The sequence below is a fragment of the Chelonoidis abingdonii genome, chromosome 24 (assembly GCF_003597395.2).
Source record: "Chelonoidis abingdonii isolate Lonesome George chromosome 24, CheloAbing_2.0, whole genome shotgun sequence".
Taxonomy (NCBI): domain Eukaryota; kingdom Metazoa; phylum Chordata; order Testudines; family Testudinidae; genus Chelonoidis; species Chelonoidis abingdonii.
The window spans coordinates 21,862,128-21,887,924 of record NC_133792.1 but is presented as its reverse complement, the minus strand read 5'-3'; the positions used below and the strand labels follow the sequence as shown (position 1 = coordinate 21,887,924).

Below are 25,797 nucleotides of genomic sequence, written 5' to 3'. Positions count from 1 at the left end.
GGTTTTAAGTTCTGCTTTCTCTTCCCTCATTTTTTAGCTTATTTTTTGCTGTTGACCAAGGGCCACGCACAACGAACAGTATTAGAACATTGTTCGCAGTCAAATGACACTGCACATGAGCTCCATGCAATAGCCTGAGGGCTTCCCTTACCAACTAAAGAAGAAATCAGACCCCAGTGAACCCCTCCTGGGCTTTACACTGAGCCCAGTGCATGCAGGGACAGGATCTCCAGAGTTCAGGGAGTGGTATGTGGCTACTAACCAGTGCAGGCATGATCACTGAAACAGACAGCAATGTCCACTGGATTTCTATCTAAGTGCCTTTGGTCAAAAGGGGTTCTAGCCACCTTGACAGAACTCTCCAGTCGAAAACAAAGCTGAGTTAGAGCAGAAGGCAATGGCCATATGCCAATTAAACAGGCAACTCTTTCACAGGCCTTTAGTTTTTCCTGTTTGCCATTAACTTCCATGGGTGCCTAATCAACCAACTTGGGTAACCCTGCCACGCTGCTTTATCATTATATTCACAACATCACACACCATAATGAACTCCTCCACGCCCTCTCCCCACCCACAGAAGCAAAATCTCAATCTTGCAAGAAGAGGTCCATTTCTGGAAGGCACTGGAATGGCAAGGCGTGTCAGCAGGTCACAACTGACTCTCATAAGTCTTAGCATTCCTACCTGCAGCAGAGTGGCCCTCGGAAAGGGGTGAAAATCTTCCTTACCTGCAAAACCATCAAAGAGATTCTGTGCAATGACTTCCAGTTCCCTACTGATAAGCCAGAGTACAAAAGTTAGTAGTGCGAGGTTAATGGCATGGGGGTTGAGAGTCTGAAGATCTGGTTCTAATCTTAGCCCTGCCACTTATTCACTGTGTGACTCAAAGCAAGTCACTTCACTTCCCTATGCCTCAGTTTCTTCATCTGTAAAATACACACCTTCTGCCCTGGGGGGGCTGTGAGGCTAAATTAATTGACGCTTGTAAAGTGTGTTGAGAGCATACAATAGAGGGTGCTAGAGAAGCACAGGATATTTATCATTATTATTATAAACACAGCAGCACCAGTGGGAAATAGCTTTTTTGCAAAGCAATTTTTGATCCACAGATATGAATCATCACTGCAAGCCATGGCCAGCAATACCAAATCCTGCTGTATTATCTACATAGACAGAGGCATAATGTTCAGAATACATTCCAAAATACAATATCAACAGCAAACACCTGCCAGAATAAATACAACCAATGAGAAAGCAGCAATCAATAATCATGCAGTTAAACAACAGGGGCTAGACGTTAGCAAACTCTTCTCGTTTGCCAAATAGTCACACCCTATCTAGAGTGGCCAGATCTCTCATACTAGCCTACAGTAATCACATGGTTTGAGTCTTCCCAGTTTATAAATATTCATTTTTCCTAATCAATTTTAACAATAACCTACCCTCATAATGGAAGCCTTTCTTGAGACTTCAGAACATGGAACACACTGTCACTGCCTCCCAGGAGAATGTCAGATTCAGAGGGGTCTCTGGCCCAGGTCGTCAAAGGTTCTGAGGTTCCTAATTCCTATTGATTTCAAAAGGGATCTGAGGATCTAGGGCTGTTTCCCCTCTCTGGGTGCAGGGAGAGGAGGGACTTCCCCCTCTCAATGCAGGCAGCAGCTGAACAACTCTCTACTCCACAATCCCAGCTGCCATCGCTTGATTTCAGCTCATCCTAAAGGAGAACTCCTACAGGTGGGGTAGATACTTCTCAGGGTAGTGGAGGTGTCTTGCTCTGCAAGGATACAGTCAAATCTGCTGACTGATCTCAGGCTAGGATCCATTTTAGTGCAGCACCTGGCAGCTAGGCGAGGGGAAGAGGCTTCATTTTGGCTCAGCTGATAGATGTTACTGGATAGACTTGCTGCCGAGGACACATGAGGGTCCCAGTTTGGATTCTGCTACAGCAAGAAGCAGGACATGCCCAGAGCCACATCCGATTTGTGCAGGTAGGCCGTGGATAAAGTGGCCCAACAGCTGTTTTACGGGCCTGCTGGGAGATTGCCCAGAAACAGGGCATCCCTGGGAGGGGAAGAAAGAGCATAGCTGGTTTTCTGGCACTCTTGCATGGGGCTCCAGATGCAGAGGCTGAGCCAGGGGAGGGATGGGGTATGCTGGGATCATTTAATACCCTGGCTATTCCTGGATGCCACCTTCCAATTGCATTTGGAGTACATATTAGAGAAGCTTCAAGGCTGCCCTAATTCAGTATGGGGCTGAACCGGGCCCCAGTAACTCCAACAAACCCATCTTTGCATCTCCCTCTCAGTCCCTGAGCCCTGCAGGAATCAGCCCGGTGGTACATCTGGCCTCAGGATGGGAGCTGCCACATGGCTGCATCTACTCTAGTGGCTGGCACCAGGGACCATCAATGGATTCTTCGAAAGATGCCTCCTAATTGAGACCTGGAATGGATTTTTCATCACAAAGTCCTTTTGCTAGCACTTTGCAGGGTAAATTGAGATTTTCGGACTTGGGTTGGTGGATTGCTCCCTGACACCTACATAGCAAAGCCAGCACTTACTTCCTTCATCCCCACACCAAGTATCTAATTTCAATTTAATTTCACAGTTGTAATGGATTTTTCAAAAATATTCAAGAACATATTTACTTTCCAACATCTTATTTCCTTTCACATTTGAAAAAACTTTCTATCTAATCCCCCAAGTCATCCTGCAACCTGAATAATTTCAGGTTTTTAATCAATAGCTGTCAGACTTGTCAAATTACTTTAGGGAGCACAAAGCAATTTTTAAACATTCATAAACCCTCGTAGAGTAGTTAAGTGCACTGAATTTTAAAAGAAAGAAGAACTGAATAACATTGATCAAACAGGATTATATTCTGGCAAATTATAAATTAGCTTTTTATGAATCACATCACAGCTACTTATCCAGTGTCAGGCACCCACTGCCTGTAGGAAAGAAAGTCACCCGCTTCCCATTAGGGAAAGGGGCCCTTTCTTCTTCAGCTCAGGGGTAGGGGGCCGCACATGCTTCTGTCGCCCTTCAAGAAACATCTTCATTTTCTAGCTAGCTATCGCAGGGTTCTCTAGAGCTACCATCACTTGGGTATCTAAACACTTCCCAGGGAAAGTGGGTCTGTATAGCAAGGTGAACGGAGTCATCTGTTTCCTGGTTGTAGGAGGCTTTGCTTAGACGCCATGTATCATATTATCACACCAAATACCTAAATTTGTGTTTCTCGTCAATCAGGTTGTGGTGGGAAAAGTTGCAGCATCTCCTAGATGATTTAGTTAATTTCAAGAAGGTACAGTCTAAATTACTTGCTGAAAAGGGTCCCGGCCCCTCTATACCACCAGTCCCATGTGACTCATTGCTGACAGTGGCTGTCATGAACCCAGCATTCCAGTGTCCTGGTGTGGATGGTGCTGTAGGCATCCTCCACTCCGCTGCTGCACACCATGCCTGGCGGTGGGGACACATCGTGTCCCGCACACACACACTAAACCAGCATCACTGGAGATGCAGTCTGTCCACCACAGGCAGAGCCTGCTCAGGACTGGCTCACCAGCTGATGTACAAGTGGTGCTCTCCTTAGCATTCAGTTAATAACAACCCACATCAGCAGCAGCATAAAACTGGTGCAAAAAATATTTGCCTTAATTAAAATGCGAGGAGCCCAACTGCACAGTCTTGCATTTTAGTTACGAATGGCTGTGGTTAAACCCAACAATACAGCTAGGGAGGTGGGACTGAACGTTGGCACCCTCAGAGGGTTGTCTGGGGACCCATGTGACACTAGTGGGTAGCCTCAGTCTAGTTCCAGGCAGACAAGCATCAACACCACAGAAATCCAGCACCACAACTGACACCCCCCAACTTCTTGGCCAGAGCGTGAGCAGGCCGTGGGCAGTGAACTCACCTCTAACCCCTCAGGCTGATTCCAGCAGGACTGAGTTACACTGAGCGGGCCATACGGGATGAGGGGGAGGGAGGAGGCGGTTGTGCTGCTCCAGCTGTGCTGTATTTGTTCTGAGGGTGGAGGCCGGCAAGCAGCCTCCAGCCTGGCCCAGCACTCCGGGCACACAATGTCCTGCTGCCCCTCTCCATCAGTCACAGTAGCAACCTTTCTAATCTGAGGGATGTAGCTCAAGCAGGGGAAATAAGGGGAGTTTCATGGCTCTGTCAGGAAGGGAAGAAACCGACCGGGAAAAAGCCCCACTCAGCTCACTAAGCAGAACCAAGGATGCTCAGAGGAATGGAACATTGTAGTTGGCCGCAAGCAGAGCAGTATGTCCAAATCTCCCTCCTTTCCTCTGCCCGCCCCACTCCTCCTAGCTAAACCCTCATCTTCCACATTCTCAGAACCATTGTGTTAGTCACTAAAACGCAAGACGCTCTCCCTGTGCAGTTGGGCTCCTCACATTTTAATTAAGGCAAACATTTTTTGCACCAGCCTGGGGCAGAGCACAGCATGTCTGGCCATTTATCCACACTTGTGAGAGTGCAGTTTAACCCCAGCTGCTGCAGGGACCTATTGTGACAATGGGAGGAATTCTGTATTCTGGCGATTGGAGCTGGTCCTGGGTTCTGGAAAGGAACCTCAGCCAGTAGGCGGCGTGCGGCTCAAATAACAATCAGCAGGCGGGGTGATCCTGCTGGAAAGGTATCTGAAAGACAAATGCTGCCAGTCAGTCTCAGTGATGGAGGTCAGCAAGCTAGGGGTTGGGACAGAGATGAGTGCAGCTGTGTGAGGGGATATGCACTGTACTGCAGCTTCTACTGAACGGTGAGCATCTCAGAGGGGTGATCATGACACATCTTGTGTTTTTTGTACTGAGATGGGCCTGATCCAAAACCCCACTGCTCTGAAATAACTATTTTATATTATTCTTTGCTTTTAACATTGCTTCCCTCGTCACTTTGGCCCAGAGCTGCAGGTGTTTGCACTTCCAGTATGCATTGTCACTTCCATAAGTTATGCTTCCCATCCTGCAGACTGCTATCCAGCGAGGCATAAAGTCTGTTCACCTACTGTCAAGATCTGCTGCATATGTCCTTTGCCAAAAGGGTACAATTTTGAACAGCCAGCCTCTGAATAAGGAACAGTGACTCCTCCTTTAACCTTTATGTTATTTGCTAATTTCCAGGAGGATTTTTTTTTCCTGTTGGCTGAATTGGTGTGGTATTGACAGCAATGGGAAAGGGATGTCTTACAAAGCCATGTTTCGCTCTCCTGACAGCCCACAATTGCCAAATAATTGCAGAGTTTCAAATCCCCTGGACAGGATATTCCTCCTTACACAGATTTTTGATGTTCAAGTGACCTAGTTTTTGACGGTTGTTCCAAATATTTAAGCCATGGTTCTGGAGCCTGGATGTGTTCAGAGCTTGGGAAATCTTGTTCCCAGAACCCAGCCTGCCAGCATCTGTCCAAAGCACTTCCTTAGCCTTCAAGCAGGATTTATGAGTAGGTCTGGAAATAATTTAACACAGTTCAGGCCAGGAGAGAGAGAGAGAATGAGCCGATACAAGTCAAATTCAGTAGGAAATCCAGTATTGTCTGACCTGACTTCAGTAACTGCAATTGTTTGTGGCAAAGTTGAAGAACCAATATGTTCCCGAATGAGGAAATTTTAGAACATTAGAGAGGTTTTCAGGGTTCAGCCTGTTTTCTCTTAGTTATTAGCTCAGAAGGGCTGTCAAACTAGTTGTTACTTCACAGACTTTTCCCTAGAAATCTGTTATTTCTCTTTAATTTTCCTAGTCCCTATCAATCTTTGTATTATTATTTGTTATTCTCTGATCCTCATTGATAGCTGTGAAAACAAATATCCTCACCATAACAGGCAAATGCATAGAAACCGGCAAGAACTTACATACAATTACATATATTATACGTCCTAACCCAGAATAACAATTCCAGGAACTAAAAAATACTAGAAGTAAAGAACATGAATAGAACATTAATCGGATCAGTTCAGCATAAGTGACAAATCTGACATTTCCTTTCATCTTAAATCATTAACCCTGTGAATTACACAAACTCGGGGGAGAGGGGAGACGAATGATAAAAATTCAGATTTCATTACTTCACCATAATAATAATAAAAACATCAGATTGCTTTTTGTTATGCAATAATCTCTCCTGGGATTTGCTAAACTAAATTTAATTAAGGGGATGTTTCAGTAAATGAAAAATTAAATGAAAGACAAGAGGCCCTGAGTTTTGGGGAAAAAAATACAGAGTAAGGAATAGCAGAGATTTAAAGGATCTCGAAGATGGTTAAAGAAAATGCACTGAAAGAAGCGAGGAGCTGCTATTTCTCCTCATGTTCACAAAGAACAGCATGCTCTAAGCCTCCCTTTGTAACACACACACACTCTCTCTCTCTCTCAAGATGGAAGAACTTACCATAGTTCAACCCTTCCTTGCCCACTTTCCAGAACCAGGAAGAACTATTGAATGTAAACTCCCAAATCCACTGCAGGAAGTGCAGAGATCACCCTGTTCCTCTCTTTCCCTCCTTGTATGGTCTGAACAGCTACGATCTGTAAGCTGACTGTTGGCCCCAAGCCTTAGCCCCCTCTGGTCTCCGTAAACCATTCCAGTCCAGTCCACTGGGAACAATCATCACTAGTTAAACAAAGGCTATATTCTAACTCTATGTAATGTGCTTTTAAAGGGACAGTGTTCAAACTTCCAGCTATTCCAAATTTAAAGGCACAGAGCTTCTTTTTAACCCCACAGACAGTAGAAGAAATTTAAATACAATTATTTTCAAAAACTTTAAAAATGAATTAAAAAAATTAACAGTGCCCCAAACTCTAGAGATTATAATGGAGGAATTAACAGCGGTTTTTCTAGCCTCTGTATTGTTGGGCCCAATCCTGCCTTCCTGGAGAACCCCAAGTTCACACGTGTTTCAGAATGAGTTTGGGGCGTGTCCCAAATGGGGTATCAGGCCCGTGGCGTTCAAATAAAATAACAATGCTTTCATTTGAAACACACACACATTTGGCATGTCTCTAGTACCTCTATCCGAGGCCCAAGAGGTGCTTTATGAATGGTCGCTTTTTATTCTGAATCTGTACAGCAGCTGGTAAAAATGGACTGAGTCTCTAGGCCCAAGGGCAATTCAGAGAAATAACCAATCAATCAATAATAATTTGTTACTAAAGGGAGGCTGTCAGCTGGAAATCTAGTCAATTAAAACACCTGTGTCAGAAGTATTTGAGTCCCCACACCTGCCCCTGACTCCCTACTGATTGGTGTGGTTTCATACCCATTCTTCTCCGTCCAGTTGCTATGCAAAACAATCACACAAACAGCTACACCGGGGAAAGAGAAATAAAGTTGACTATACACAAAGTGCTGTCAAATGCACAGAGGCAAACAAACTAAAATCATTAAGTCACTGGGATCATAAAAAAAATCAGATATGATTTTAAGTTGTGTCCCTTTAACTGTCACATCACATCAGATTGATATATTTCTTATTTTATGGATGGTGAAACTGAGGCACAAAGAAGTCCATTGCTCAGGGTCATACAGAAAGACAACAACAGATGTGGGAACAGAACCGAGGCGTTTTGGCTGCTAGCCCACTGCTTTAACCATTAGATAACTTTGCCTCCACTAAACTTCTGCTCTCACACTGTGCAGTGGAGTGGGGCTCATTTCAAGGGCTCTGCAATGACAATCAGGGGCGTGAGCAAGCGTTGGTATTTGTGTTTTAACTACTTATGCTTATCTGTGTTTGTGAATGCTTTGTCAACGCCTCAGGGAGCTGTTTACTGGGCTGAAATAACTGAGATCTGGTAGCTCAGTTCCCCTATGACAAATCAGATTGAGCAGAGCAGATCTTGCATTATTTTAATCCCAGATGGGAAAAAGAAAAAAGCATCATAAAACAAAAAAACAAAGGCACAAATCTGGGGGCTTATTTGAATTCCTGTTAATCCAAACTATTTCAGGCACATTCTCCTAACACTTGCAATCCCTGTATTTTTCTTTTAAATCAATTGGTGCAGTCTGCCAATTTGTTTGCATTCATTCCGGAAGGGATGGGTATCTATATTCCTACTATAACAACAATAAACTATGTCCTGAATCTATGTCACTCTTTCTTAATAATGAGTTTGAATACACTTACTGTCATAGTCGCATTGCCAAATATTCCTAGCAGCCATTTCATCGCTGCCTGCCAGTCCAGGTCTTCTACCAGAACCCAGCTGTGGGACTAGAAATAAATGGGCTCCCCACTCAGTTGAGCTTCTCTGAACATTGGTGTTAACGGGCACAGATGTCCTCTGCTTTAACCTCCATAAGTGCTTTCCACAGCTGAGTAACTCCAGTTACCACTGCCTAGTCTCATAGCAGTAGCAGTAAATAAACCAGATGAATTGGCCCTCTGCCTTCTTAAAATTATGTGCTTTACGTAATCTTTAACCAGCTTAGACTCCAAAATATAATTGGCAGCACTTGGCAGATAAATAGGGACACTCCTTTGAACTCCACAGAAATGCCATGGTCTACAGAAAACTTTCTGGGAGGACAGAATGACGGAAAATGCCAAATACATTGCTACTTCGATATAACGCCACCCAATATAACACAAATTCAGATATAATGCGGTAAAGCAGTGCTCCGGGGGGAGGGGTTGCGCACTCCGGTGGATCAAAACAAGTTCAATATAACACAGTTTCACCTATAACGCGGTAAGATTTTTTGGCTCCCAAGGACAGCGTTATATCGAGGTGGAGGTGTAATCTGCTAAAATATTGAGATTGTCCCTTTTAAATTAAGAAAATTTGGCAAGGATGCAGCTATGTTTCTCTGCAGCATTGCACTGGTGAGGAACCAAACATCTAATAATGGCAGAACAAGAAGGAATCAGCTTAATCTGCAGCAAGGGAGATTTCAGTTAGATATTAGGAAAATGTTTCTAACTCTACGGGTAATTAAATTCTGGAACAGGTTATCAAGGGAGATTGTGGAATCCCTGTCATCACTGGAGGTTTTTAAGAGCAGGTTGGACAAACACCGGTCAGTGATGGTCTAGATAATACTTGGTCCTGCCTCAGCACAAGGGGATGGACTCGATGACCTCTCGAGGTCACTTCTAGCCCGACATTTCTGACTCTTCACATTATAAAAGTCTTACGAAAATACAACAGATATTTTTCCAGGGCTGCAGCATAGAGCTTCTCTTTCACGAGCAAAGGTATCTTGGGGCCTAAGTGTCCTTTAAATGGTTTGGACACACATGTATGTTATATACACATACACAGAAAGAGATAGCTATATCTTGCCAGTCTAGAACATGGGACCTGGTAGTATATTTTCTTCTGTGTAGAATTTTTTTACTTGCCTTCAGTCAAAGCCATTGTTTTGTATAGTGATTATACTAGAGAATGTGATCATTCATTTTTGTCATGTTCTTGCACAATACTCCCCATAAATATGTACAGTTTCAGGTCTGTTCCAAAGAGCCCTGGACCTGGCATATTATTGTGCATTACAGTTCATCCCATGTATTAAAATAATAAACTTGGTTAGGAATCTGATTCCAGTATAAACACCATGAGACCTGACCTTCATAGGCTCAGCCCTATAATTAACACCAGGTTGAGTGTGCATGAAGGCTAAGGAGCCTCCAGGGTGCTTGCTAAGGGAATAAACCTATTTAAGAGCTAGATTTACTGTGCATCACAGCTGTGTGTTTAGCAGGGTCTCTGGGGCCCAGCAGTCTGACTTTAAGGAGATTCTCATGTGGCTCAGATGTCCGTGCATGAGTCCCTTCTGTCAGCTGATCATTAGGGCAGAGGGGAGGGCAGGGATTCTGGTTTCATTATCTCACGACTAACCAGCAAAGAAGACAGAGTGAAAATGCCCACAGAGAATTGTGGTGGTAAAACAACTCAAAGTACAGCTGGTACCACTTCTGTGATGTACATGATAAATTCTCTCTTCACAAACAGACCCCATTTCAGAGCAATACCCCTCGGTCCTGGGCTTCCAGCAGCAATACAGTATTTACTGAAAAGCATGGCCAACTGCTGTGCGTATTACAGTAGCACCAATTGAGACTGGGCCCCACTGACTGATTAATAAGTATTATGTATGAACTAAACTTGATCATTACAGAAAGAGCAGTCTGAGAACCCTGGGAGCTGTGGTCAGGTCTGACTCACTTGATGGCCTTTGGCAAGACACTTATCGTCTTTGTGCTTTTATGTATCCTTCTAGCGCAGTATCGCAGATCAGACCCCTAGGCCATCTGGTATGGTATCCTGCCCCCAGCAGCAGCTAATAGCTGATGTTTCAAAGGAAGGCAATCTTGTATACTGAGGGAAAATGGCATTCCTGGCCCCTACAGGCAGGCTGCTGGCTGCTTAGGCTCTGAAATAGTCAATTAATTTTTACTGCTCATATTTTATCAGCTCATCTACAGATATTCTGAATGGTCCTAACACTCTCTCTCACTCACCCCTTTGTTTTAAACCCAGCCACCGTTTATTATTGCTGAAGCTTGGGTGATGAAAATTCATGTTGATGTTGCACTAAGATTTAGGACTCTCCTCCCTCTCCATACGCATGGGTAATTTCCATTAGCGTTAATAGGAGTGACGAGTGGGACACATGCCTGAAGGGGAGACTAGCCACCCTTTTGACACTGGAGATGGGGAGCAATGGCAAAATAAGCCCACACACTGATGCAGGCTCTCTTGTGTTGCTACTGCTGCAGGACAGCTCAAGGACTTCCGCTATTTGCCTAGTAAAGACTCAGTTCTGCAATTTTTTTAAAATGCTAAAAAGAAAAGACAGAAAGCTGGCCTGAGAAATCAAAGTGATTCTTTGGATCTATGTAGACAGAACAGATCTGCTGGCAACTTTTGGTTCCATGGAGCCATCAGGAATTCAGGCAGGCAGAGCCTTGAAAAATAAAGTGTCCTTCAGAAGTGCTAAGACTCTCGTTATAAGCACGACATGCTCGTACGGTCCCCAAATGGTGCACGACAGAACAGCCATGCACAGATGAGCCAGCTAAACACAGCCAGGCTAAAGCTTGCCACAACAACCTAACTGCTCTGAACATATAGCAATGTTCTCACTTGAAATCCCACCTTGCTGTGGTTCTCTTACCTTCCCCGAGAGCTTTCAGACTGTGCAGCTCCTCCATTACATCTCTATCGCTTCCTTCCTCACAGGACTGGCTCTCAAGTGCTGTAATACACATGCATCCATCAAAACGGAGGCCTAGCTGTCGTGTTCACTTCCCACTCCCACACTGTGTTTATGTGCAGGACAGGAAGGGGCAGTCGAAAGGTGGTGTGAGTGAATAGGAAACAATGGTCTAGGCTCAGTCTGGGATAAACAAAAACACTACAGCCACAAAAACCACACAGCACAAAGCCTGTAGGAAAACAAAGACGGTATCTGTGTATAGAAATGCTTTAGCATTTTCTAGCACCAGCTATTGGGGGCAGGAGATGTGGAATTAAAAGATATACTATCAGTTGCCCAAATTAGGGTATGATGGGGCCTCAGTTTCCCCTTTTGTAAAATGGGGATAATGATACTGACCTCCCTTGTAAAGTACTTTGAGACCTACAGCGGAAAGCTCTAAATAACAGCCAGCTATTATTACTGGTATGGGTTTATGTTTTTATTACATGAGTCTCTCTCTGTATGAGGATCTATTTCATACAGATCTGATACACACACACACACACAGTACAACTTGATTTCTATGAAAGTTACAGGCACTCATTCTAGAGTGCAGTGAAGAGAATGGCAGCTGGCCTGACAGTTTCACCACTGTGAAAGGGGCCGAGCAGGAGCTGTAAATGCAAGCCAGCATTACAGGAACTTTGCTGGAGCACAGCCCCTGTATAGTGTGCTGGTCTGCAAAGGGCAATGAGTGGCACAGCATCCGTGCAACCCCTGAGATTTGGTTTCACACACTCTCTCACACATGGAGAGTCCTAATCTATTATTTTGCATGACAGATGGCAGCATTTTCTTTAGAAACTTGGATCTTTCTTTGCTTGCTGCCCCGCTCACATAAACTACCCTAAAGATTACTTCCAGAAGGAGAGGAAATGGCTATTCTGTACAGACAGGGCAGGTGCTGGCTGATTTGAAGTGTGGAATTGGGCTGGGGGGGTTCCCCATGACTCAGAACAGAGTTATTTATTTGATTTATATAATGTACACGTCAATGGTTCACACGCCTAGACCTTGATGTCAGGTACAATACACCTCCCAATCCAAACCACAGTGCACACGACATCAGCTGGAAGATCAACCGCCTGGACCTACAACAAATAAGTTCTTCCCCACTCAACCCAGGAAAAACCAGGGCAAAAGCTTTGGAAAGCGTCCTAGAGATCAACACATTTGTGCTCTGTTGAACCAAGCGTGAGGAAGAGATGCAGTGTAGCCAACTCTGGTGATCGTATTGCAAGTCTCATGGTATTCCGTGTTTTTCATGCAGCCTCAGCTCCTGCAATCACGTGAACACACCAGAATCTCAGCTTTTGCTTTTTTAAAAAGTAACTTTCTAGCCTCCATGGTTGCAGACAAAAGCTTGAAAATGTGACCCCTAAAAACTCACAATCCAGAAGGGAAATGAAAGAAACCCCAATTTTATTTGTTGTTTAAATTTCATGATTTTCAAGCCAATCAAATTATGTAGGTAGAGGGAGAGCAACACATGACTTTTGAAAACCTGGGGCTGGCTATTGTGGGAGACAGCTGCAGAATGTAAGTTCCCTGGGGCAAGAACCATCTCTTTGCTCTGGGTTTATATGGCACTGAGCCCAGTGGAGGCCTACTCCCTGTCTGCAGCTCCTAGGTGATATCACAACACAACTAACAAGCAGGGCTGCAGCCCCTCCACTGAGAACGTCCTGATATACCAATCTGGGGCAGGGCTGAGCTGATCTCCACAGCTGTGGTGGAAGTGTGGACCAGGAACCAACCCGCTGAAATTCCAAGTGAGGTTTCGGAGGGGTTCTGGTTTCCAGCTCCCACCACCCAGGCCTTATCTGGTGGTTTATTAAGTGAGCAGGTGGAAAGCAACTGACAAAACACAGAGATGCGTTAATGCTACTGAGGCCATGACTGAAAGCATGAGCATCTGGAATGGCAAACAAGTTCCTCTGGTGCTACTGATCCCTCTAGCTCAGTGCCCAGGCAACAGCGCAGACACAAACGCTGGGGTTCAAGAGGTCCCTTTATCAGACTTCGTTTTTTCTTTTGCAGAACAACACAGCACTGCTGCCACGAGTGAACTGAAAAGCACCCAGGCAGCGTGGCCATCAGTGATTAATGTATCGTGAACCACTTTACTCGCTACACGTGACAAAGCTCAGACATGCCCATTGTTACTCATGTCGGTCTGGCTGAGGGGGCAAACCAGCAAGAGGCTGGCATGTGCTACAGCATCCCGGGTAGCCACCCAGGGACGGTCACTGAGTGCACACAAGCCAAGCCCTCGGCGCCATCTGGCTGGGGTTAACCCCAATTTCCAAGGACACTGGCTCAGCATCTAACTCCCCCAGCACAGAGAACAGGATCAGGGGCTGATGGACATGGACATACACACTGCTTACTGTTAACTCAACGCAGCAGCTCATGTGTACATTCAGCGGCAAGCTGGGTCTTTAAGGCACAGCACACCTTCGTCTTACTACAAGAAGGCTGCCAGGGGGAGTTTATCTGGAGCACGTTAAGCATTCTCCAGCTGCTCATGGGGCTCGTGGTCGAAAGTGAACCTACGTTGACACTGACCTGCCAAGTTCTAGGAAGGCCATTTCTGTAGCACGGTGTAGGAAACACGTATCCATCCCTGTGAATGCTGTGACTAGCTCTTCCCAGGGTTCTTCCACCTCCTGCAATTGGCCATGGAGTAACAGATTGGAGTGGATGAGAGCCCTCTTCTCAGAGTCAGGGAGACAGGAAAGTGTGTAGGACACCAGTAACAAACAAACAAGCAACACAGATAAGGGTGCAAGAATTCACCAGATTTCTCCTGCACTTGCTGTGGTGCTGGGAGCGTTGCCTAGCGATTTAGAGCAGGGGACGAATTTAGATTTAGTGATTTAGAGTAATCAGGGCTTCACCACTGCTTCACTATCTGACCTGGGGCAAGTCACTTCATCCGAGTGATAGTACCTTTTGCTGCCATCTTTGCCAAGTGAAGAAGGGCCATGGCAGACATGCATGGAATACCCTGACACTATAGGAAGTGGTGTCAGGCAATTCTGTGCCTAGAGTTTCTCCTTGTAGGTCTGCACTGAACTAGTGGCCCAGCATATTAATGGACAAGCTGCTGCAGAGGTCGTGGGCACTTGTAGTCATAATTCTCAGGGCACGTTTTGTAAGAGTCAAGATGATAACCCTGTGTCCTGGCCAAAAGCCATCTTAGTGACCACTCTGTTCATTTATATTCCCTTCACAATTTCAACGAGATCAGAATTCTTCCTTCATTCTGTGTCTTAAACCGTTGCATGGTGCTGCTGGGTGCCGTTAAGCGATGACAGCCATCTGCCCTTAATGGCTCCTTCACCCTTGTGAAAGGGCAAGCACTGAAATATACAAGAAACTCGGTTCTCTGAAAGGCTCCAAGAGCCGTATTCCTGTCTGTTTCGTCACTAAGCCAGCCGACGGACACGACTTATGCATGCACACAAACCACAGCTAAGCTTCCAGGTCTAAACGCTTCCTTCCCACATCTGCGCCATCACTCAAGTGCTGTAAATAATATCCTGGCTCCAAAACCAATCACCGCTCTGCCACTGACAGAAGTAACGGCCATGCCGGCGCTTACAGTCAATTCTGGTTTAGACGGGAGGGGTTTGCAGGATGGGTCCATGTCCCTTGTCGTCACTGTCAGAAGTGGGAATGGTCGGAGTCTCTCTAAAAGCCTGGCCATCGGCCATACTTTTCCAGACTTCCCCCTTTCTCCTTTTTGTTCTTCCCTTGGGTTGCAAGTCCCTAGTGAAGGATCCTGATTCACCCTGGCTGGAGAACCCACTTCCCACAGATGATCTGGAAGGAGCTGGGTTTCTCTTGTGACAATGCACCCAGCACTATTCAATTTAAATTTTACTTGACATTCAGCAGATTGGGCTTTTGTCACCACGTGCTCAAGCCCAGGGCAGACATCCCCTAGCAACCCAGACTGCACAGACCCATGGTAGCATAGAAAGGGTGCTGGTATTGTTTAATACCAATAATAATGATATGTACTTTGTCTTTCTCTAGTGCCTCCATCTGCAGATCTCAAAGCACTTCACAGGCTTTCTTAAGCTTCACAATCCCTCTAAGTAAAGGTCCGTACCCCCCCCGCACCCTCCCACAAAAATGCTGCCACTGCTAGTGTGGAACAAGTAGGAGTTTGACAGCACACAGCAACATTACACAATGGCTTAGGTCAGAAAGCAAAGAATACTGTATTCACTGGACATTTCAGGGGCAATTTATGGAAACAGAAGGGAATTTCCTAGCTGGAATTTGCCCAGCACCCCAGAATTAATACCCTTACTCCTAAAAAATGTGGGATATGATCTTTCATGACATACGGGGTGGGATCTTCGTAAGAAGGCCCTCAGGAGCACTGACTCCCCAGTGCAAGGCATTTCAGGTTCTCCCAACTCCTCATGAAGTCTGAAGTGCACTCAAAGGACAGTGGCTCCCAGGAAATGCCCTGTTGATGGAAGACCTGGTTTAAATTACCTCTGGGATTTTCAGCTCTGTTATGCATGGGATGGCACCAGTGCACGTACCATGTTGCACAATCACTTTGAAAGAGTTAATAGCCGGTACATTTGCCTATCAGATTGCGGGTGAGACAGACTGCTTAAAGGCTTTTGCTAAAATTCTTTGTTTTATCGCCCTAATTCTTGTTCCCAAATCTTGGCCATACATCTACTGGCTGCAGCCCAGCTTCACTGCGGCCTGTTTGCTGGCTGGGATTCGAGTGGGTGAACTCTGCCCATCACACCAGTGCAGAGACCATTGCCAGAACCGCACCAGCATGAGGACACCCACTGCCACCAATGTGCTTTCCCCAGGACTCCTGATCCCCCCTGATTTGCTCCAGGTCAAAACACATGGCTGAAACAATAGTGCCCAGCTGGGCACGGGACACTTCTTTTCTGCATCTCTAGAGAAGTTCTGCAGCTCTGACTAAGCTCCTGCTCATTTCCTTCTCAGATGCAAAAGTTTTGGCTATTGACAGGGCATCTGCTTAGCCAGCTGGGTACTGTGCTAGATGTGAGGGAGGTGTTTCATTTGAAAGAACTGGCTATAGGGTGAGGATAAGGGAGAGGAGACTCTTTATGGAACTGTGAGCCAGGGTTGTTAGAAATATTTCTAAATCACCCATCACCATATTATCCAGCTGCCACGGGCATCTCCTGTGCCAGGAGTCAGTGCCAATCTGCTCTGGAAGGCAACATCCCTCACATGAGTCATCTCCAAGGGCTGGAGTGAGAATATGCACCACACACTTAAAGAGAGCAACAGCACAGAGTGCACATGAAATCATGGACTGGACTTCTTAGTTCATAATAAGCAGGGCACATGACGCGGCTGCGCTGTGGCAGGAGGCTCTCAGTTCAGTCAGGAAAAAGACAGAAGATGAGAGGAAGGAGACAGACAGAGCAAGCTGTGGAAGAGGATCCCTTGAGACAACCAAGCATCTTTGAGGTCTGATCTGCACTACAGAGTTAGGTTGATGTAAGGCAGCTTATGTCAACCTAATTATGTCAGTGTCTATACTACAGCCTTGCTCCTGCTGATGTGGGTGCCCTGCTACACCAATGTAATTAGTCCACCTCCCCGAGAGGCTCAGGGCTTGTGTCGGTGTAGTTAACCTGATGCAGTCTCTCTGCAGACACATCAGCTGTTGCCTGTCTTGTCAATTTCAGGGATCAACTGCCAGGTCTCCGCTCCAAGCCAGCCTCCAGCTTGGGCTCCCGGCTCGGAGCCCTGCTGCCTCTAGGGTCCCTGCTCCGAGCAGAGAGCCCACTGCACCAAGGGTGACCCACCCTCCCACTCTCCTAGCTCTCAGCTCCCTGCTGGGAGTGTGGCAACCAGCTGGCTGCAAGCAGGAAGAAGCCTTGGGGACGGTTGGGGTCCTGGTGGGACCTGTGCAGAGCTAAGAACCCTGTCTCTCAGCTCCCCGCACTGCCCCTCTTCAGTCAGTGCAAGCGCTCCTGGTGAGGATGCGCACCACCAACAGAACAAGGGTAGTGTGAATATCAGCCACCGGAGTAATTACTGTGGTGCCTGTTAGTCAACCTACCCTAGGTCGACTTAAGATTGCAGTGTAGACATGCCCTCAGTTACCAAGAAAAAAGAATCTTTCCAGAAATCTGGATGCCCACCTGTTCAGAAGTGGTCACTGACTTGGGATATCCAACCGGAACCTTCCTCTGCCTGATTTTCAAAGGCGCTGAGCACACACAATTCCAGCAAAAGGCACTGCCCCTAAAAAAACAGATCTCAAGTGTCTCAAACTGTACCCCAGAAACTGAAGCACCCAAAAATCAGTGGCCTCTTTTGAAAACATTGGCCCTGACTTCCATTATCCCAACTGATAACGTTACATAAACCCCAGCGGAGCCATGGGGAGCATTTTGAATAAGAAAAGGTGTTATTCCTGTCACTTTTACAGCAGCTGAGATCCTATGAAATTACTTATTGCTTTCTCTCTCTGTGCACAATCTTTCCAGTCTCTCACACATGCACCCTAGGGCCACAAAATCCTACTAAGCTGCTCTGCTAAAACAACAGACAGATTCACACAGCTCAGCCCTACTGGGAAGAGAATGGAGCACAGCAGCACGCCCCGTTCACTGGGAGAAAGCAAGGAGACACTTTCCCGGTGAGCTGAGAATTCCCTTTTGTTTAAACAGCTTTTGCACCCACCGCACTGGCGTCTCCTCATGTTAATATTGTCAACTAATGAGACCATGAGAGGCAGTTCAGACTCTTAGGAGTCTGCTTGGGCTGTGTTTTTAGGCCTAACCACAGCGATTTCTCCTCCCTCAAGCGCTGGAATCACTCCTGGTGACATCAAGTACTAATTGCCAAGGGCCAGAGGGTGCCTGGCTCCTGCATGGGGGTACAGAGGAAAAACGGGTGCAAAGAGCTTGCCTCAGCCTCCCAACCAGGGGCTCAGCAAGGGACTGGCGTCTCCAAAGGGCCATGGCCCCAACCCCATCCCTTATGCACCCACACAAGAAAAGTAACTGAACAACTGATAGCTGAGAAAGAAAAGGAAGTAAGTGGAGTCAAATCAATTTGCCTTCAAACATTAACTTGACTATTAATAACCACTTGGCCTGTGAAAATGAACCACTGTAAATGCCAGGCTACAATTTAACATGAACATATTCAAGTATGTCTGTGACCTTCCTCTTCTCATACTTCCTCCCCATCCTCCTCCTCCTACCCGGCGTGCTTCCTCAAAGCTAGATCCTGTTGGTGTGCATCACCTCCACCCCCGTGGGGAGCCACCGTCTAGCCCCTGGCTTCAGTAAGATCCCATCAGAAAGCTGTGTCAGACTTTCCTGTGTGCAGCGGTACTACCACAACCCCTGACCTGAAGCCATAACAAACATCAAATACATGGTTTCCATCATCAGCACCCCACTAGTAATTGTTCCTGCGCCTGTCCCCCTTGGGCTCTGGTTACCATAAGGATTTACCGCTTTTATTTTTTTAATGTAAAGCAACATAGCAAACATGACAATCTTCACAACCTGGGGATTATTTGTTACATTGCTTGAATGGTGAATAATGCAAAGATCAGAATAGACAAAGTAACTGGTTAAGATTTTTCAAGCAGCACCCACTATTGTGACACTTTTTTTTTTTAAACTGGCCTCTATTGAATTTAATTTTTTAAAAAAGGTTTGTACGAAACGTAATATGAAGGGAAACATTTGCCAGGGGTTATTTGATTATTTAATTTAATTTCAAAGACACCAGTTATTTTGTAATTTTGCTTTTCAATTTTAACCTTCCCTGAAGTGGTAGGATCAGGCAGGCAACAGAGAAGTGCAGGGGGGATCCAGAGAGTGGAACTGACCAGTGTTAAGGTAGAGAGGTAGGGTGTGTGGGGGTGTGTGAGTGAGTGAGTGAAACTGCTCTATCCGGTTTCACCGCCCCAGAGGGAATGAAATGCAACAAGCAAACACAACACACACACCGGGGGACTGAACTAGGGCTGCTGGGCTCTAACCACTACCTCGGGGTTCATTCTCAGCTGCCATGCCCACATTAGGGAGGGACAGTCGCATTCTTAGGTGACAGTTTTACACTGACAGTCTCCCGCAGCCCCCCCTTCGCCCCATTCCCCGGCCCCACGCACCAGGCTGCTCCCTCTTTCCAGGCGCTGGCACCAGTGTGCTCACCGGGGGGGCACGGGGCTAACGCACAAATCTGCCCCGACACCCCCCTCCCGGGTTGGAGCAAGACGCTGCCCGCAGGCGGCCGGCCCGGGGTCTGGCTGCACCGCCCGGAGCCGGGCTGGAGGAGCAGCAGCAGGGGCGGCCCGCTCCGAGATCCCGGGGCCAGGCGCCGGGGAGTCTCCGAGCGAGCCGGGGGAATTGCCGGGCTCCCGCGGGACACTCACCTGGGCTGGGGTTAGTGGGGGCGGAGCCCGGAGCCAGCCCCTGCCCTGCGGGAAGGGAGAGGAAACGGCGCCTCCCCTGGCTTGTAATTCAACCCCCTTCCCGAGGGCTCGCTCCTCTGGGAACAAGGCGCCGCATCGGCTCCAGCGCTCGGCAGCTCGCTCAGGGACCGGCTCCCACTGCACTCAAAGCTGGTTTACACGGCGAAGGAACTCATGCCGAATTCAGCAGAACCCAGCGCATTTCTTCAGCCTCTGTAACTGGCGCGGTTCAGCAAACCGGTAGGTGAGGAGCTACCAGGCCCGCGTGTCTGCCCGTGGGCTCCCCCAGCTACAGATTGCCTACAAATCCCTTCACTAGACACCCCTCCATTGCCAAGAGGAAATCTCCATCGCTGTCCGAGGTAACAACTAAAGAGGGATGTGGCTGGGTGGGGAGAATGCGTTCAAGTGAAAGGAATAAATGTTTCCAAACTCTCCCTGAGATGTGGCTGCCTGGGCCTGAAATGTATCATTAAAATGTCAAGCCTGTTTCACACACATTTGCAGCTGGAATCATAGCCACAGTCTTTATTAGTTCCTTAAGACAGTTAACCTTTTAAAGCAAAACTATAACAAGGTTGTCAGGCTGGTTGGTTTTTTCCCCCCTGCCTTGCTGTTTATAATACACATTTTAAATTATGGACAGAGAGAGAGACATGCCAGCTACAAAGCATTAAGCATGAACTAAAGGGCATCACACAATGCCTCCCCTCAACCTCAAGAGTCTCATCCCCTATTGAGAGGGGAAGGATGGACTTGCTCGTAAAGTACAGGCTTGGGGCTCTGGGTCCATTTTCCACCTCTACAGCAGACCCCCTGACTATTAATTTCTCCAAGCCTCAGTGCAATGAGCTAATACTACTTCCTCACTCTCAGCTGTCTGATCAGAGCACACAGTGGAGGGTGGGGACTGTGTATTTCCATAGGACGGGCACACTGGAGCTCCGAAGCACTACCACAATACAAATGAAAAACAATAACGAATGTTGGTGCCCAAGGCTTGGAAACCAAAGATGTTAGCAGAGAGCATCTTGAAACTCCACTTCCATTGCCTACCTCAGTTTCTGCATCTCTAGCATGGGGATTCGGTAAGGAAAAATAAGTGCTAAGGAGATTAGTTACTCAATTCTTCTGAAGGGGTAAGTATTGATAGCAGTAATTTCCCTCCTCTATAGAAACTTCACAGAAGCCTAATGTGGTAATAAATCATGGTTTCTGACAGCGCCTTCATATCAATCACATGAAATTAATAGGGAGTAGATTTAAAACAAACAAAAGGAAGTATTTTTTCACACAACACACAGTCAACCTGTGGAACTTCTTGCCAGAAGATGTTGTGAAGGCCAAGACTCTTACAGGGTTCAAAAAAGAACTAGATAAGGTCATGGAGGATAGGTCCATCAATGGCTATTAGCCAGAATGGGCAGGGATAGTGTCCCTTGCCTCTGTTTGCCAGAAGCTGGGAATAGGCAACAGGATGGATCACTTGATGATTACCTGTTCTGTTAATTCCCTCTGGGGCACATGGCATTGGCCACCATCAAAAGACAGGATACTTGGCTAGATGGACCTTTGATCTGACTCAGTATGGATGTTCTTGTATCATACTAGAAAACTAAAATATAATGACCTGATAGGCAATCTCAGCTCAGCAGATTTTAGTTCCCCTTTATCAATTAAGCAATTCTAGTCAGTGACAAAAATACAAGAGAAAACATGACTAGTTTGGGTGACATCCCACAATCCCAAAGCATTATTTTTCAAACTTCTAATCTGGAGCATTTATGATCATTGCCTTGACGCTGACCTTGCATAAGTGATGCTGTGGGCAAAAGAGCTAATGGGACCTGGGATGCATAAATGGGAATCTCAAATAGGAGCAGAGGGGTTATTTTACTTCTGTGTTTGGCACTGGTGTGACTACTGCTGGAATCCTGTTTCCAGTTCGGGTGACCACAGTTCAAGAAGGACATGATAAATCGGAGATGGTTTAGAGAAGAGCCATGAGAATAATTAATGGATCTGAAAACATGCCTTTGTGTTGATCATTATAACAGTTCAATCTATTTAGCTTAACAAAGAGAAAGTTGGGGGGTGATTTGATCAGTCTATAAAGGCTGATATGGGGAACAACTATTTAATAATGGGCACTTCAATCTACCAGGGAAAGGTATAACAATCGAAAGGCTGGAAGTTGAAGCTAGACAAATTCAGACTAGAAATAAGGTGTAAATACTTAATAGAGTAACTGGAACAATTTACAATTTTTAATCAAGACTGGATGTGTTTCTAAAAGCTCTGCTCTAGGAATGATTTTGGGAGGTTCTCTGGCCTGTGTTATATACAATAAATAGGTCAGACTACGTGATCACAGTTGTCCCTTCTGGCCTTAGCCTATGAAGAGCTGGGGCTGCGATTTTGTCTACTTTTGTTGCTTCCACCGTGCACGCAAGGTGCACAGGGAAGGGATGCACAGATTTCTTGCTACAAAAACAGGATGCATCCTGCCACAAGGAGAACACCACCAAGCAGATCCACTCTGTTTCTGGAAATTCCTGTTTTGGGGGGGGAAGTAGTTGGAAGGGCAGAGCAGCAGAACTGTTTTCTATTGCAACCCTGTACAATGTCTTGATTTTATTCCAGCAGCCTGGGTAATACTAGTGCATGACCACATGTGCTTCACTGTCACTCCAATTTAAACATGGCAGCCTTCTAATCTACGGCATGCAATTTGCATAGCTTGCTCCGTAGTCACATTGGTGTCCAGGCCTTCACATCCTAACCGTGTTTACTCTGAGTTCAGTTGCTCTTGTACCAGATGCCTGGCATGTTTTAAGCTGATAGATAAGAAATCAAAATGTCTGTGTGCAATACCCACAACAAGGTGACTTAAGACAGCAAGAGATCAACTGAAAAGGAAACAACATTCCTGAGGATCCATTTACAGTAGGACTGGACAGGAGGACACTAAGTGGGAAAAGGGTAATTAACTTATACTCCTATGTAGCTGTTTACAGGCCAGATCCCATGCTTATTGAACTCAATGGCAAAATTCCCATTGACTTTGGTGAAGGCTGGATTAGGCCCTTTATCAGACATTCATTGTTGTTAATGTGGACTGGCATAGATGTGGAGTGCTACCAACATGGCATTTGCTGTTGGGAGGGAAGAAGTAATTTCCTTTTAGCCTGAAGAGCAGGAAAACTTCCTGGAGCCATAAAGAATATGTATAAATTATAATTATTTGACTCAGGGACAGCATGTACAAAAAGATAGCTACTATTTCAGGTGCAAACACAACTACATACAAAGGCCATAATTTGAAGCTTTCAGGTGCCTTAAAATGTAGAGAAGGTAAAATATCCATGATTCCCAAAGGTCTTTCAGGGAAACGTTCATAGACGTATTCCCACGGTTATTCCTGAGCCCTCGGATGACTTATCAAACTTCTGCCTCCTAGTGAAGTACCAGTTTAATACAGAACATATTCCTCCTGAGTCTGACCACAGGGCACATGATCTTACAAAGCCAGAAACTTCCTACCTGTACCTAGCTGCATCTTGGATCAACTGACTAATTAGTGGCATTTTCTTCATGAGACTGTGTTCCAGTTCACAGACTTGAAGATCAGTGGGGACCATTGTGATCATCTAGTCTGACCTTCTGCACATCACAGGCCACAGAACCTCACAAATAACTCTTAAACAATGCCACTCCCGCCCTGGTATTTATCCATCTGATGAATTTAGAGAGAGCAATTATCTCTCCCCTCAGCCTTTGTTTGGTTAGGCTAAACAAGCCAAGTTCCATGAGTTCAAAGCTTCTGCTTTACCATATATTTAACAGTCTCCTGTAGTAACTTCTTATCATATGTTCTCCAAGTCACCTGCACACGATTCCACCAGCTTTTCAATGTTCTTGGGCTCAACATGGGCTAGGCAACTCCATTCTTCAGCAGTGTTCCTGGGTTCTAACAGGCCGAGGGGATCTAAGACTTTTTCTATACTACTGTATTTCTCAGAAAGTTCTCCTCACTGGAACAGTATCTGTCCCTAAACCCTTAGGAATCCTTCATGTACTTCAGAGTCTTGAGTATTCCACCCTCTTCCCCCTGCTAATCGCTTTATACCCTGCATCTCCAAGATTGTGTGCTAGAGACAACTGGATGGAACTCTCTTTTGAGCCTATCAGCTTGGCTTCCTTTCCATCCAGAAAGGGTCATTTCTGAGCCACATAAGGAAGTGTCTACACGGCCTTTCGCAGTGAGCCTCCCAGTTCAGGTCAACAGACTTGAGCTCACACTAGCGCTCTAAAAATAGCTGCATAGACGGCGCTTTGAAGTTGCAGCTTGGGCCAGAACTCAGGCTCTGAAGCCTAGGGCGGAGGGTGGACTTCAGAGCCGAGCTGCAATTTCAATGTACTGTCTATGCAGCTATTTTCAGAGTGGTAGCGTGAGCCCTGCTAACTCAAGTCTGTACTCGGGTTGGGAGGCTTGCTGCCCTGAGCTCCAAAATATTGTGTAGTAGACATTGGGTACGCCTCCTCTGCCCCTCCTAAAATATAGATCAACATCAGAGCAGACAGAGAGAGAAATGGGAGGTAATATGCTGTAAAATACCCAAATTAACACATTGGCAATGGATAACGAAGGCATATGGTAAGTAAGCATGCATTTGGGAGTTGCAGTTACCAAATACAGCCTCCAGAGATAAAAGCATGTCGCAAATTTGAATCAACGGGCTCAGCGGGTAGGTATCAATGGCACACTCTCTAGTTGGCAACCAGTAACAAGTGGTGTGCCCCAGGGGTCTGTCTTAGGGCCGTTCTATTCAATGTCTTCATTAATGATCTTGATGATGGGATAGCTTGCACATTAAGTAAATTTGCAGATGACACCAAGTTGGGGGGAGTGGTGGACACGCTGGAGGGCAGGGATAGGATTCAGGGAGACTTAGACAAATTGGAGAAGTGGGCCACAAGAAACCTCATGAAGTTCAACAAGGACAAGTGCAAAGTCCTGCACTTAGGACAGAAAAACCCCATGCACTGCTACAGGCTGGGGACTGTTTGGCTAAGTAGCAGTGCTGAAGAAAAGGATCTTGGGGTTACGGTAGATGGAAAGTTGAACATGAGCCTACAGTGTGCTCTTGTAGCCAAAAAGGCTAATAGCATACTGGGCTGTATTAGTAGGAGTGTTGCCAGCAGATCGAGGGATGTGATTATTCCCCTCTATTCGGCACTGGTGAGGCCGCATCTGGAATATTGTGTCCAGTTTTGGGCGCCACACTACAAAAAGGACGTGGAACAATTGGAGAGAGTCCAGCGGAGGGCAACAAAAATGATTAGAGGACTGGAGCACATGACTTATGAAGAGAGACTGAAGGAACTGAGCTTATTTAGCCTGCAGAAGAGAAGACTAAGGGGGGATTTGATAGCAACCTTCAACTACTTGAAGGGATGCTCCAAGGAGGAGGGAGCTAGGCTGTTCTCAGTGGTGACGGAGGACAGAACAAGGAGCAATGGTTTGAAGTTGCAGTTGCGGAAGTCGAGGCTGGATATTAGAAAAAACTTTCTGACTAGGAGAGTGGTGAAGTATTGGAATGGGTTACCTAGGGAGGTGGTAGAATCTCCATCTTTAGAGCTATTTAAGGTCCGGCTAGACCGCACCCTGGCTGGGATTATTTAGGGAAAGTGGTCCTGCCTTTAGCAGGGGGTTGGACTAGATGACCTCATGAGGTCCCTTCCAACCTTTTGATTCTATGATTCTATGAAATTTGAGAATTCCACTGGGAACAACCATCATAGATTGACTTATCTCCTGTGGTCCTCTCTGCTTCCATCCTTGCACCTTTTCTCTTAAGTGTTCATTTTTTGTCTATTCTGGATAGACTATGAACTCATTGCACAGTGCGCAGCACAATCCCACTGTGTCCACACACTGCTCACCCAATACAAATATTTAATAATTAAAAAAACAGTGTGGCTTGTAAACCACTATGTGCACTGATGCTATCATAAAAATGGATAATAATGAACCACATTCTACTCTGTTGCACTGGTATAAATCTGGAGTAATTCCACTGATTTACTCCATA

At 46.1% G+C, this 25,797-nt stretch overlaps 1 protein-coding gene across 10 annotated transcripts in view; it reads right to left on the bottom strand.

The window, feature by feature from the left end:
* DAB2IP (DAB2 interacting protein) overlaps window positions 1-25,797 on the bottom strand; it is a 344,050-nt gene that overhangs the window by 104,258 nt on the left and 213,995 nt on the right. The window contains exon 1 of one of the 10 annotated variants that reach the window (XM_032767542.2): window positions 19,664-19,740. The exons of 7 other annotated variants lie outside the window; for them this stretch is intronic. The gene's annotated coding sequence lies outside the window, so the exon portion shown is untranslated. Of the gene's footprint in view, window positions 1-6,420; window positions 6,610-11,154; window positions 11,233-19,663; window positions 19,741-25,797 lie in introns of those variants that run through there. 2 more of the 10 variants (XM_032767541.2, XM_032767540.2) reach the window with 2 other exon arrangements.